Source organism: Balaenoptera acutorostrata, chromosome 6 (assembly GCF_949987535.1).
Source record: "Balaenoptera acutorostrata chromosome 6, mBalAcu1.1, whole genome shotgun sequence".
NCBI lineage: Eukaryota > Metazoa > Chordata > Mammalia > Artiodactyla > Balaenopteridae > Balaenoptera > Balaenoptera acutorostrata.
Window position 1 is genome coordinate 24784072 of NC_080069.1, and position 13136 is coordinate 24797207.

The following is a 13136-nucleotide window of genomic DNA, read 5'->3' on the forward strand; positions in this document are numbered from 1 at the left end:
TATCAAGTTGCTTTGTTCAATTTTCATATTATATTTTCTATCTTTATAATATGTTAATTTTAAGATATTCACACTCTGCTTTAAAGTCTGCCTATGGTATACTTGACCCCATAGGGTTCTGTTACTGTTGTTAAAAATCACACAAATATGAAAAAACTTATTGAAAGAAAAAGTAAAATATTTATGTGGGTGGATATATATACATATACATGTACATATACATGTTTATATGTATAGATGTGTGTGTGCATTTTAGATCTCTGTGTATGTATGAATTTTCCAAAGTTCTAAAGGCAACAGAGAAGGCATCCAGTTGCTCTGACTGAGAGAGCTGGAGAAGGTATCTCAGGCAATGTGACACTTGCATTGATGATAAACAATGCAGTTGGGAATTACCCAGATGCAACATACATAAAGTGCCTAATATCTATTTTTTATTGCATGAAAATAATAAGCATCCCATGAATCAAGAACCATCAATAAACATAAATGACATGAATTCACAGCAGAAGTAAACAAATACTGCAGATCTACCATGAGTGAGTCTCCGTACTGATCCCGATTAAAAACACCGAACACAAACATTAAAAGGAAACGTGAAAGGCATTGGCTTGATGTTCCATCTAAAGCTTATATTCAATACAACATCTATGACTCCTGGAGGAAAAGAAAAAGCCTTTTCTTAAATTCATACAATAAGGAATACACTATCTCCCTTTTGGACTGATCTAATTGTTACAAAACAAGAACTATTGTGATGAAATTTGCTTCCAAAAATTATGCAATTTTCAAAATTGGCCCTAATTTTATTTTCTATTCTGTATTTTAAACACATGCACTTCCTTAAATTAATAATCACTTGACTTGGTTTCTAGATAGTCTACCATGTGGGTCACTTTATTTTAGAAATATTCAATGTCTCTCTTAAAATGCAGAGTGGATGACTGAGCAACGTAGTAGATATGATCTCTTTCTACACAACTTTTTGACATTCTTCTACTTGTCTTTCCCCACTAATAGATTTTCTTATATTTTGATAACATATTTATGACAAACACAGAGTGGTATATTTTCATTTTAAAGGGTCATTTTCTGTATAGGTCCCTAGAAGTTTTGGAAGTCCATTGAAAGCCAGTAAATGAATAAAAAAGTGTTAAGTTAAAATTTTGTGTGTGTGATCAAATGTCAATTCATTTGATGTCATTATTATAAAGTATCATTAACACTTTACAAAAAAGTCAAAGTACCCAAAGGGCCTACAATGCCTCAGGCTTCTTTGAGACACTTAAAAGAAAACATATATAAGTAAAAGTCAAAAGAAAGATGCTTCTTAGGAGAATTCAGTGATCACACGGCTGTATTTGTGATTTAAACATCTTACCATGACCTTCAGGAGACATAGTGGGAGTCTTTACAGCTCAAAACCAAGTTCCTGAAAGGGCAGCTCCCATGGAGTGTAATGTGCATGTCTGCATAATCATTGATTACCTTTGGGAATGAAAGCCATAAAGAATATTTAAAACTGCATGAGGAATTAAAAAGCAGGAAGTTCTAATCTTTGGGTACAGTATACATGTGTTTCTTTTCTCTCTTTGGTCAACAAAAGTCTTAGAGTTCATTGGAACCATTTGCATAAACATAATTATAAATTGGAGTATCATCAGCAAAAAACAGTTTTTAGGAGAGTCATGTTACTCAGACTGGAAGCCTGTGGTAAATGTATATATGTGTGTATGTACATACTTATTTTTGGTAACCAAATCAAATGTCCCTTCTCGTTAAAGTCTATCCTTTGTGGAGCCCTCCTACACTGTTGGTAGGAATGTAACTTGGTACAGCCACTATGGAGAACAGTATGGAGGTTCCTTAAGAAACTAAAAATAGAGCTACCATATGATCCAGCAATCCCACTCCTGGGCGTATATCCAGAGGAAAACATGGTTTGAAAGGATACATGCCCCAAAATGTTCACTGCAGCACTGTTTACAATAGCCAAAACATGGAAGTAACCTATATGTCCAACAACAGATGAATGGATAAAGAAGATGTGGTACATATATACAATGGAATATTACTCAGGCATTAAAAGGAACAAAATAGTGTCATTTGCAGCAATATGGATGGGCCTGGAGATTATCATCCTAAGTGAAGTAAGTCAGACAAAAAGACAAATATCATATGATATCGCTTATATGCAGAATCTAAAAAAAAAAATGATACAAATGAACTTATTTACCAAATAGAAACAGACTCACAGACTTAGAGAGCAAACTATGGTTACCAGTGGGGGAAGTGTGGTGGGGGGGGGGCAGACTGGGAATTTGGGATTGACATGTACACACTACTATATTTAAAATAGATAACCAACAAGGACCTACTGTACAGCACAGGGAATTCTGCTCAATATTCTGTAATAACCTAAATGGGAAAAGAATTTGAAAAAGAATAGATACATGTATATGTATAACTGAATCACTTTGTGGTACACCTGAAACTAACACAATATTGTTAATCAACTATACTCCAATATAAAATAAAAACTAAAATAAAGTTTACCCTTTGTAAGATGAAAGCAACCTCTCTCCCTCTCAATGTAGTGAAAATAATTGGTGTTGGTATAGTCTTGTCTCAAACAATATTGTGGATTGGCTGTTTCTTTTGATGAAAACCATACATCCATATTTCAACTCAGTTCAGTTTGATTCCAAAGCCAAGAAAAAAAAAAAATCACAGTATGCAGGCAAAACAACATTAATGAAAGATTTAACAGCATCTTTGAAGAAAAAAATGGGTTGCGATAGAGGAATGGTGAGGATCAGAACACGGCCCTGATCTTCCTCAGTCATGACATGCAGAGAAAGGAGGGCTGCCAGACTGATCCACATATGCTTCCCTGTGGTATCAGCAAAATTTGTGGTAATGGGGAGCCGTCCTCTTTACCACCAAGCTTCTTTCTGAAGTACAAACATCATAGGTCAGAAGACAGACACTCAGTGCCAAAAGGGAACCTGAAAGAAAGCAGGAGTGCAATGCAAAGAGGCATGAAGAAGGTAGAGCAGTGGTTCCCAAGGGTTGTGGAGGACTGAACCCCATGGGTCATTTGGAAAAGTAATGAAATTATGTGTGTTTGGCCCAGTGATAGGCACTGAGTGGGAAAGGGTCAGGGATACTGCACATCCTGTCACACATGGAATTATCACAGTCAACTTCTGATTGTCCAAATATACATTCATATGGGTGAAAACACTGTGTTTACATATGTTGTGACTGTCCCAGCCTTTTGATAATGATCCTCTTGTCTAGAAATACCTGAGGCACTCACCTGGGTCCATACTGCTCATAACAAGCCCCAAAGACAGTTCCCCCACTCAGGCCACTGCTGTGGCTAGACTGGCCCTTGTAGTTCTTGTTATGATTGCAGGACACATCTTAGCAAAAACCATCAGGGAACTTTGAGAAATAATATTTATTACTCACAGGTCCTGAAGGATACACAGCATGCCTGAGGGCCACACAGCAAGGTAGTGGGTTGAGAAGGAGAGAGTGGGGACCTGGGGCTCTGCATTTATTAGGGTCAGAGGGTGGGATATCTAGAATTTTGCAGCTTCACTCCTTATTAGCTAATTTAAAGCATAAGAGTGGGAATTAGGGCACAGGGAGGAAGAGATGGGATCACTCAAGTGGTCAGTTATCTAGGTTATGCAGGGCTATCTGAAAGGGGAAATTCATGAGTGAGGGCAGCCTAATTCCTTATCTGGTTGTTTTGCTGGTAGCTGTGTCATATAGCTGGCAATATGTTTATTCAAGAAGGATGTCTTTTGAAATGGATGCCTCGGCAATCAAAAGCTTAATGTCAGGCCCTTACACTACAGCAAGAATCTAGTACCAACTCTGTTTTGTGTATTTATAGATGATTTTTACCTGTGTATAATGTATGTAGAAATTTCCAGGAATGCAACTGCCACTTATATCAAATGATAATTCTTTATTTGTTTGAAATTTATCAACGGTTGTTTGCATTTTGGAAAAATTACTTCACCGGTGACCCTGAGATATTTAAGCCAAGACCCCTGCATCATTCTGCACTCAACACCACATTCATAGTTATTCCCCGTACAGATGAATGCATCTGACCACTGCATGATGTCTTTAACATACTTATGGCTGAGCATATTTTATTGAAAATTATATATTTTAATTTTTCATTTAGACACTACAAATACTTACATAAATACATATATGAGGGGTGTGTGTGTGTGTGTGTGAGAAAGAGAGAGAGAGACAGAGAGACAGAGAGACAGAGAGAGAAATGGTAAAAGGTAAAAAAGGTGTGGTGTGCCAGTTATCAATTTAATGATTCTCTACTATAAATTCTTATTTAATTGCCTAATCCGAGACAAGGTAGTTGGACATTTTAAATGTTCCCCTTGCCAGCTGGCTTGATGTTAAGTTTTGTCAGGAGAGGGCTCTGGAGAGACACTGCAGGAATAAGAAGTTTTCCTTCATGGGTCCTTATGCTCATTCACCAGCCTCTTGGAGAGTATGATTTTTTCTTTACTACTGACTATACAGTTTTCTCCAGTGCTCCATGCCTCAGGGTGTGGCTTACACGGCACTTTTTCTCCAACTCTTGATTCAGGCAACAGCAGAAGAGCAGGGAGCCCCAGCAAGCAAAGGACTGCCCCAGCCCAGGCCATGGCTCCCTAGCACCCACTTCTCGACTAGGTAAGCCACACCAAGCTGGTGTAAGCTTGATCTTCATTCCACACAGTGGACCAGAACCACCCTGGCCTGGGCCATACATGTAAGTATGCTTGGTTTCTGCAGACCAAGGCCAATCCAACTCCAAGTTCCAAAAGTGTCTACGGTAGTGCCCCAACTCCCTCTGCATGCCTGCCTACAAGCTTCTGCTCATGTGTGTCCCACCCAGAGTGTTATTCTTGCTTTTTCAGTGACTATGGACCAGCTCTAGCTTGGGCAATTCAGTAAACTTCTCTCCAGTGGTGGTCTGTAACCACATCTTATTCAACAAAGTCCAAATTCCCCTTCCAAGTTTGGCCTGCCTTGGGTCCTCTTCCTAAGCCCTAAGGTACCCTTTAGAGTTCTCCTTCCATTTCTAGAGTTATTGTCCTATCATAGTATAATAATTCCTTATATTTCCCCTGTTTACACCTGTGTAGTTTCTGTCTCCTGATTGGGTCCAACTTGATAGTGAGAGTGGTGTTAGAAGATAAACCATAAAGATGGGTTTGGGAGTTAGTTTGCTCATGCTTTTGGGCTTGGCATGGTGCTGAGCTCCTGCTTAATGGAAGATGAGATGCTAGTAATCCATGGCATGCAATGACATAAAATTTAATTAATCCACACTAACCACCCATGGTTAATTGTGATGATGCACCAACTGAAACATGTGCTTTGGGAGCCCAAGTGACTGTTGCCCTTGACCATTACAGCAATGATGATGACTGTGGTGTGGGATGAATTAATTCGAGTATAATTATTTATATATTAAAAAGAACAAGTTCAGGTGTTTTAATTCTCAGCTCAGATGGTCTGAGAACCAGATGGCTTCCACGTCATCCCTAAAGAAACATCTCCTATTTCTTGTAGCCACAAGACTGATACTGCTGAAAATTAAACACAAAATTTAATTGTGTGCTGAAGCACATAATAGTTTAATTCATAGCCTCACTGTGAAGTCCCCCCAAACAGTAGTGAGACTTATTCCTGATCTTACAGGGAAAATAATCAGTCATTAAGTATGATGCTATCTGTAGAGATTTTTATAGATGTTCTTTATCAGGTTGAGGATGTTAGTTTTCTAAGAGACTGGGTATTGATTATTCTCCAATGATTGTTCTGCATAATTGATAGGATCATACTGTCTTTCTTCTTTGTACTGTTTCCATAGTAGATTATACTGACTGATTTTTAAATACGAAACTAGCTTTGCATTACTGGAATAAAACTAACTTATTAGACTTAATAGGGTCAAGTTAAATCCCAGAACTGACATAAATCATAGAAGATTCTATAAAGACAAATCAAAAGCACTGAAGAAGAATTTGAAATAAAAAAAAAAAAAAACAATGCAAACAGCACAAGGATTCTATGAAGGAAGGAGAATTAAAATTCTGGGGTTTCTGAGTCGGACCTAGGCCAAATCCAGGTGGTTTTGGGACACAGTTTGGGAAAAAAAATGCTCAGAGTCTGAAAGCTCATGAAGCAAAGCTGCTAAACAAGGACCAGGATCTAGGGGGATGTCCCCACACCTCCAGAGGCAGCGAGCAGGCAGCAGCTCAAAGGGGCTCAGCAGCCATGTGGCTGACAGGGTCTTGGTGCTCCAACCGGCTGTCAGGGTAGTGCCTCTGGGGTGGGAGAGCCGAGTTCAGGACATTGGTCCACCAAAGACCTCCCAGCTCCACATAACATCAAACAGCGAAAGGTCTCCCAGAGATCTCCGTCTCAACGCTAAGACCCAGCTCCACTCAATGACCAGCAAGCTACAGGGCTTGATACCCTATGCCAAACAACTAGCAAGACAGGAACACAACCCCACCCATTAGCAGAGAGGCTGCCTAAAATCATAATAAGGACATAGACATGCCAAAACACACCATTGGACGTGGTCCTGCCCACCAGAAAGACAAGATCCAGCCTCATCCACCAGAACACAGGCACTAGTCCCCTCCACCAGGAATCCTACACAACCCACTGAACCAACCTTAGCCAACGGGGGCAGACACCAACAACAAGGGGAACTATGAACCTACAGCCTGCAAAAAGGAGAGCCCAAACACAGTAAGTTAAGCAAAATGAGAAGACAGAGAAACACATAGAAGTTGAAGAAGCAAAGTAAAAACCCACCCGACCAAACAAATGAAGAGGAAATAGGCAGTCTACCTGAAAAATAATTCAGAGTAATGATAGTAAAGATGATCCAAACTCTGGGAAACAGAATGGAGAAAATACAGGAAATGTTTAACAAGGACCTAAAAGAACTAAAGAGCAAACAAACAATGATGAACAACACAATAAATGAAATGAAAAATTCCCTAGAAGGAATCAATGGCAGAAGAACAGATAAGTGACCTGGAAGATGAAATAGCAGAAATAACTACCACAGAGAAGAATAACATAAAAAGAATGGAAAGAATTGAGGACACTCTTAGAGACCTCTGGGACAACATTAAACGCACCAACATTCGAATTATAAGGGTCCCAGAAGAAGAAGAGAAAAAGAAAGGGGCTGAGAAAATATTTGAAGAGATTATAGTTGAAAACTTCCCTAATATGGGAAAGGAAATAGTTAATCAAGTCCAGGAAGTGCAGAGAGTCCCATACAGGATAAATCCAAGGAGAAACAGGCCAAGACACATATTAATCAAACTATCAAAAATTAAATACAAAGAAAAAATATTAAAAGCAGCAAGAGAAAAACAAAAAATAACATACAAGGGAATCCCCATAAGGTTAACAGCTGCTCTTTCAGCAGAAACTCTGCAAGCAAGAAGGCAGTGGCAGGAGATATTTAAAGTGATAAAAGGGAAAAACCTACAACCAAGATTACTCTACACAGCAAGGATCTCATTCAGATTCGACAGAGAAATTAAAACCTTTACAGACAAGCAAAAGCTAAGAGAAGTCAGCACCACCATACCAGCTTTACAACAAATGCTAAAGGGACTTCTCTAGGCAGGAAACACAAGAGAAGGAAAAGAACTACAATAACAAACCCAAAAGAATTAAGAAAATGGTAATAAGAACATACATATCGATAACTACCTTAAATGTAAATGGATTAAATGCTCGAACCAAAAGACATAGACTGGCTGAATGGATACAAACACAAGACCTGTTTGTATGCTGTCTGAAGCGATCCACTTCAGACCTAGGGACACATATGGACTGAAAGTGGGGGGATGGGAAAAGATATTCCATACAAATGGAAATCAAAAGAAAGCTGGAGTAGCAAGTCTCATATCAGACAAAATAGACTTTAAAATAAAGATGATTACAAGAGACAAAGAAGAACACTACATAATGATCAAGGGATCAACCCAAGAAGAAGATATAACAATTGTAAATATTTATGCACCCAACATAGGAGCACCACAATACATAAGGCAAATGCTAATAGCCATAAAAGGGAAAATCAACAGTAGCACAATCATAGTAGGGGACTTTAACACCCCACTTTCACCAATGGACAGATCATCCAAAATGAAAATAAATAAGGAAAAACAAGCTTTAAATGATACATTAAACAAGATGGACTTAATTGATATTTATAGGACATTTCATCAAAAACAACACAATGCACCTTCTTCTCAAGTGCTCGTGGAACATTCTCCAGGATAGATCATATCTTGGGTCACAAATTAAGGCTTGGTAAATTTAAGAAAATTGAAATCATCAAGTATCTTTTCCGACCACAGTGCTATGAGACTAGATATCAATTACAAGAAAAGATCTGCAAAAAATACAAACACATGGAGGCTAAACAATACACTACTAAATAACCAAGAGATCACTGAAGAAATCAAAAAATACCTAGAAACAAATGACAATGAAAACACGATGACCCAAACGTATGGGATGCAGCAAAAGCAGTTCTAAGAGGGAAGTTTATAGCAATACAATCCTACCTCAAGGAACAAGAAACACCTCAAATAAACAACCTAACCTTACACCTAAAGCAATTAGAGAAAGAACAAAAAAACCCAAAGTTAGCAGAAGGAAAGAAATCGTAAACATCAGATCAGAAATAAAAGAAAAAGAAATGAAGGAAACAGAGCAAAGATCAATAAAAGTAAAAGCTGTTTCTTTGAGAAGACAAACAAATTGATAAACCATTAGCCAGACTCATCAAGAAAAAAAGGGAGAAGACTCAAATCAATAGAATTAGAAATGAAAAAGGAGAAGTAACAACTGAGACTACAGAAATACAAAGGATCATGAGAGATTACTACAAGCAACTATACGGCAGTAAAATGGACAACCAGGAAGAAATGGGCAAATTCTTAGAAAAGCACAACTTTCCGAGACTGAACCAGGAAGAAATAGAAAATATAAACAGACCAATCACAAGCACTGAAATTGAGACTGTGATTAAAAATCTTCCAACAAACAAACGCCCAGGACCAGATGGCTTCACAGGCGAATTCTATCAAACATTTAGAGAAGAGCTAAACCCTATCCTTCTCAAACTCTTCCAAAATATAGCAGAGGCAGGAACACTCCCAAACTCATTCTATGAGGCCACAATCACCCTGATATAAAACCAGACAAAGATGTCACAAAGAAAGAAAACTACAGGCCAATATTACTGATGAACATAGATGCAAAAATCCTCAACAAAATAACTAGCAAACAGAATCCAACAGCACATTAAAAGGATCATACACCATGATCAAGTGGAGTTTATCCCGGGAATGCAAGGATTCTTCAATATATGCAAATCAATCAATGTGATAAACCATATTAACAAATTGAAGGAGAAAAAACATATGATCATCTCAATAGATGCAGAAAAAGCTTTCAACAAAATTCAACACCCATTTATGATAAAAACCCTCCAGAAAGTAGGCATAGAGGGAACTTACCACAACATAATAAAGGCCATATATAACAAACCCACAGCCAACCGCATTCTCAATGGTGAAAAACTGAAACCATTTCCCCAAGATCAGGAACAAGACAAGGTTGTCCACTCTCACCACTATTATTCAACATAGTTTTGGAAATTTTAGCGACAGCAATCAGAGAAGAAAAAGTAATAAAAGGTATCCAAATAGGAAAAGAAGAAGTAAAGCTGTCACTGTTGGCAGATGTCATGATACTATACATAGAGGATCCTAAAGATGCTACCAAAAACTACTAGAGCTAATCAATGAATTTGGTAAAGTAGCAGGATAGAAAATTAATGCACAGAAATCTCTTGCATTCCTATACACTAATGATGAAAAATCTGAAAGAGAAATTAAGGAAACACTCCCGTTTACCGCTGCAACAAAAAGAATAAAATACCTAGGAATAAACCTACCTAAGGAGACAAAAGACCTGTATGCAGAAAACTATAAGACACTGATGACAGAAAATTAAAGATGATACAAACAGATGGAGAGATATACCATGTTCTTGGATTGAGAGAATCAACATTGTGAAAATGACTATATTACCCAAAGCAATCTAGAGATTCAATGTAATCCCTATCAAACTACCAATAGCATTTTTCACAGAACTAGAACAAAAAATTTCACAATTTGTATGGAAACACAAAAGACCCTGAATAGCCAAAGCAATCTTGAGAATGAAAAACGGAGCTGGAGGAATCAGGCTCCAATCAGGCTCCCAGACTTCAGACTATACTACAAAGCTACAGTAATCAAGAACGTATGGTACTGGCACAAAAACAGAAATATAGATCAATGGAACAGGATAGAAAGGCCAAAGATAAACCCACTCCCATATGGCCACCTTATTTTTGATAAAGGAGGCAAGAATATACAATAGAGAAAAGACAGCCTCTTCAGTAAGTGGAGCTGGGAAAACTGGACAGCTACATGTAAAAGAATAAATTAGAACACTCCCTAACACCATATACAAAACTAAACTCAAAATGGATTAAAGACCTAAATGTAAGGCCAGACACTATAAAACTCTTAGAGGAAAACACAGGCGGAACACTCTATGACATAAATCACAGCAAGATCCTTTTTGACCCACCTCCTAGAGAAATGGAAATAAAAACCAAAATAAGCAAATGGGACCCAATGGAACTTCAAAGCTTTTGCACAGCAACGGAAACCATAAACAAGACAAAAAGACAACGCTCAGAATGGGAGAAAATATTTGCAAACGAAGCAACTGACAAAGGATTAATCTCCAAAATATACAAGCAGTTCATGCAGCTCAATATCAAAAAACCAAACAACCCAATCCAAAAATGGGCAGAAGACCTAAATAGACATTTCCCCAAAGAAGATGTACAGATTGCCAACAAACACATGAAAGAATGCTCAACATTGCTAATCATTAGAGAAATGCAAATCAAAACTACAATGAGGTATCACCTCACAGCAGTCAGAATGGCCATCATCAAAAAATCTACAAACAAGAAATGCTGGAAAGGGTGTGGAGAAAAGGGAACCCTCTTGCACTGTTGGTGGGAATGTAAATTGATACAGCCGCTATGGAGAACAGTATGGAGGTTCCTTAGAAAACTAAAAATAGAACTACCATATGATCCAGCAATCCCACTACTGGCATATACACTGAGAGAACCATAAGTCAAAAAGAGTCATGTACCACAATGTTCATTGCAGCTCTATTTACAATAGCCAGGACATGGAAGCAACCTAAGTGTCCATCGACAGATGAATGGATAAAGAAGATGTGGCACATATATACAACGGAATATTACTCAGCCAAAAAAAGAAATGGAGTTATTTGTAGTGAGGTGGATGGACCTAGAGTCTGTCATACACAGTGAAGTAAGTCAGAAAGAGAAAAACAAATACCATATGCTAACACATATGTATGGAATCTAAAAAAAAAAAAAAAAATATTCCGAAGAACCTAGCGGCAGGACAGGAATAAAGACGCAGACGTAGAGAATGGACTTGAGGACACAGGGAGGCGGAAGGGTAAGCTGGGACGAAGTGAGAGAGTGGCATGGACTTATATATACTACCAAATGTGAAATAGATAGCTAGTGGGAAGCAGCTGCATAGCACAGGGAGATCAGCTCGATGCTTTGTGACCACCTAGAGGGGTGGGATAGGGAGGGTGGGAGGAAGACACAAGAGGGAGGAGATATGGGGATATATGTATATGTATAGCTGATTCACTTTGTTATAAAGCAGAAACTAACACACCATTGTAAAGCAATTATACTCCAATAAAGATGTTAAAAAATTAAAAATTAAAAGAATCTGAACAAATAGTTAAAAAAAATAAATAAAATAAAATTCTGCCACAAGAAAACTGAAACAATAAGAATTTGTGAAAATGTAAAACATGAATGAGACAATGGACTAAATATGTCAGAATAAGAAATGAAGGTCTAGAGATAATCACAAAGAAATAAAATCAAATTAAAAAGAACAAGTAAATTCAAAATAAAATTTATAGTCAATAAAATAAAAAACTCAATTGACATTCAGAGAATAAAATTAAAATAACTGAAGCAGGTCTGCTGAAGAAATGGTTAAGAAATTTAGCCAAGAACTAAACCTACATAAAATAACTAAGTAGGAATTTTAGGACTTACAAATGTAATAATTGAAATTAGGAGCTTAGTGGATAGGTTAAATGAATAGATCAGACAGAATTTGAATCTAATGGACACATCTAGGAAGAAAACTGTGTCCAATTCTTCAGAATACATATTCTTTTCATATATGTACATAGAACATATGTGAAAATTGCCAAATGCTGTTCCATAAATCAAGCCTCCACAATTTCAAAGGAATGAAATCATGGAGTACTTTCTATGACCACAGTGGAATTAAGTTAATAATCAATAATAATCAATAAATAATAATCAAAGTGGGAACTAAAAACATTTTTATGTTAGAAAATTGTGAAACAGCAATCTAAATAATCCAATGGTCAAAGAATAAAATGCAAGAGATATTTTTAAATATTATGAGCTGAATGCTAATGAAATAATGGAAAATCAAGACTTGTGGGATGGGGCTTCCCTGGTGGCGCAGTGGTTGAGGATCTGCCTTCCAATGCAGGGGACACGGGTTCGAGCCCTGGTCTGGGAAGATCCCACATGCCACGGAGCAACTAGGCCCATGAGCCACAGCTACTGAGCCTGCGCGTCTGGAGCCTGTGCTCTGCAACAAGAGAGGCCGCGATAGTGAGAAGCCCGCGCACCGCGATGAAGAGTGGCCCCCGCTTGCCGCAACTAGAGAAAGCCCTTGCACAGAAACGAAGACCCAACACAGCCATAAATAAATAAATAATTTTTTAAGAAAAGACTTGTGGGATGGCTTAGAGGGACATTTATAATAGCTTTAAATGTGCATATCTGAAAAGAATTTCTTAAAAACAATAATCTAAGCATCCATCTGTGTAAGCAAGAAAAAGAACAGCTAAAGCAAAAGAAGGAAAAAATAAAGATG